This window comes from Acomys minous (genome assembly GCF_964271855.1).
Source record: "Acomys minous genome assembly, chromosome: 10".
Taxonomy (NCBI): domain Eukaryota; kingdom Metazoa; phylum Chordata; class Mammalia; order Rodentia; family Muridae; genus Acomys; species Acomys minous.
Genome location: NC_140491.1, coordinates 84,390,373 through 84,393,469, shown reverse-complemented (window position 1 = coordinate 84,393,469; position 3,097 = coordinate 84,390,373).

Below are 3,097 nucleotides of genomic sequence, written 5' to 3'. Positions count from 1 at the left end.
ACATTTTTTGGGGGGGGGTGGCAGGCACTGGCCTGGGATCTTTCCTCCCTAGACCTTCATCCTAACGCACTTTATGATGTAGATGATATCTTACTTGGAGGCCCTTCCCTGTCCTTCTCAGAAAAACTGCTTCACTCCTAAACTATCTTGGCTCCCTGGTCTCTCCTTCTACAGCTCAGCTCTGCTGTCCTCCTATTGTTTACTTAGGCTGCCAACTCAGCCCGGGGTCTAAGACCCTCGCCCAGTGCATGCTCTGAAGGATCTACAACCACTAGATTCTTTCATTTTGGGACCTAGTGGGATTCTTTAGATCCCAGATCCCCAATTGTGTCATTACAGCTTGGTCAGTGTACCAAGCAGCCAGAGAGACACCCACGGGGCCCATCACCCACCTAACTACTTTCTTTTTAGTCCGGGATGCTCTCTTAACAGACCCTGCCCAGGCACTCTTGGATTCCATGGGCCCCTACCACGTCTTGACAGATGAGAAAATAGTGGCCTCAGGTATTTTAGCTCACCTCTTGGGATCCTCCCATCGTGCGGTAGTTTTCTTGTTAAAACAGCTGGATCTCACCATAGGTGGATGGTAGCCACGTCTGAGAGCCCTAGCAGCACGCAGGAAGCTCTCACAATCACCCTGTTCCAACCTGACACGGTATATTCCACCCATCCCTCTTAGACCTTCAGAGTCATTCTTCCCTCCCCCTCTTCTGGCCCTCATGGGTACAAGCTTTGTTGCCTCTTATTTCTGTAACCTCTAGTCCTGCCCTAAACCCTGCAACCCTCCTCCCCTCCCTATGTGGAAGCTCTCACATAGACAGATCGGGACATCACCAAGTAGCTTATGCTGTTGTCACCTCCACTAAAAGGGTTTAAGCAAATCCCCTTCCAGTGGGGACCTCCTCACAGAAGGCCAAACTAATTGCTTTAACTGGGGATCTCCAAATAGCTAAAGACCAGAGGGATAACATCTACACTGATTCTAAATATGCTTTCTTAATAGCTCATACCCATCATGCACTTTGGAAGGAAAGAAGTTTTCTTACCACCAAGGGCATTCCCATCATCAATGGGCCCCTTATAGCCAAACTTTTGGAGGCTCTCCCAACTCCCTTCAGAGGTGGCCATAATTCACTGCCTGGGGCAATAGACCTCCACAGACCCAGTGGCTCTGGGTAATGCCAGAGCTGATTCAGTAGCATGGGGTTTGGCTTCCAGCAATGCCAGACTCACGGACACATCCTTTTCCTGAGGTCATCCTACAAGCCTCAGTGCCAGCTGGTGGAAAAGAACAAGCTTCTTGACATAGGGGTCATGCAGACAGAAGATGGATGGCTTTACCCGAATAGCCATCTTATTCTTCCCTCAAAGTAGGCACCTTCCATTATTTCAGATATCCACGAGGGCCTGCACATTGGCCCCAAGGCCCTATTCCAATTTCTAGAGCCAATTTTTGATCCCACTCACCTCCAACCTCACATTTCATAGGTCTATGTCTCCTGTCAGACATGAGCTAAGTCCAACCCACAAGGGACTCTCCACTCTCCACTATCTTCTAACCCTTGTTGACACTTTTACAGATTGGATCAAGGCATTCCCCACCTCCAGGGAAACAACAGACATGGTGGCTCAATTACTCCTTGAACATACAGTTCCTCTGTTTGACCATCCAAAAAGACAGTGGTCCAGCCTTCCCCCCCAGGCTTACTTGAGCTTGTGTCTAAAGCTCTCAACATCTCCTGGAAGCTTCACATCCTGTACTGCCCACAGTCCTCAGGGAAGGTTAAAAGAGCCAGTGAACTGATTAAACAACTCACCAAGCTCTCTCTGGAGGTCATATTACCTTCACCCTCTCTCCTTCCTATGGCCTTGACCCACCTCAGAGCTCCCTCATGTTCCCATATGGGCTGAAGTCCCTTCGAACTCCTGTAGGGGAGGCCATTCGTCCTTAACCATCGCTTCCCTGCTCAGACTCCTCTGCTGGCTAGGTATCTACCCTATCTATCCCTCCCACGGTTCCCTTCTTTGATTGCATGGTGACAGCTATCTGCCTGCTCCCACCCCAGAGGACCAACCATTCCTGAGTCCACCCCACTCTCTCTGAGGCACCAAGTACCCATCAGTTATCTTCCAGGTCTTTAGAACCTCAGTGAAAAGGACCCTACACAGTGATTCTTACCATCCCTTCAGCTGCCAAACTCCTAAGATACAAGGTGCTGGTACCACCTTTCTAGACTCAAGAGGGTACCTACCTCTCACAGATGCCACAACAACTGGGACACTACACTGTCCAGTTTTCCAGAAAACCCCAGTGAGGGGCCAAGCTGACCAAACCAGGGCGTCCCTTCTCAGTTGGTGGCAATCTCCCCTGTTCCTATGGCTCAACCTAATAATAAGACCCCTCATTTTCATTTGTATATTTTTTCCTTTTTATTCCCTGCCTCCTCTGCCTTCTTGACAAAGGGATCCATGAGGTCTCCAGGGTAACTGCAAATCAGATACATCTTCACCTAAACTTCCCACTGTGCACTAAGCAACCTACTCTTGATTTGAATACTCCACTCTGCCCCTTTTCAGCAGCCAGATGTGAACATGGCTCCCATATACCCAAAGAGGTATGGATGCTCAGTTGGCATCTCCAGTTGCCCTCCCCCTCTACAACATGGCCTGTTAAATCACCCAGGTTTCTCCAACCCTGCCCCCTTGAAGGGAAAGCCTCTGCACATTCTTAGCATTCCTGGAAATGCCCTAACCGCCTCTCCTGGATCCACTCAGTAGATAATATACATATCATCTTCCTTCACCTGCAATCCTTAAAAATCCCACCCACCACAGCTGGGTGTGTGCCGCGGCCTGTCGGGGTTCGACTAGAGCTCGAGAGGAGACTTACCTGTATGATAAAACACAAGACACAAAGAAGAAGAGCAAGTCTTAAACACTGATCAAGCTCTCAAACTTTATTAGTCAAGCAGCAGCTTTTATAAGTCAGAAGGCAGGGAAGCACATTGCTATAGCAACCCAATTGCAGGCTTTTCTCGAAACATAGGGAATTCCAGGCAGGGTCAAAATGTCCTGTCACACAGGGTATCTTGCTCTG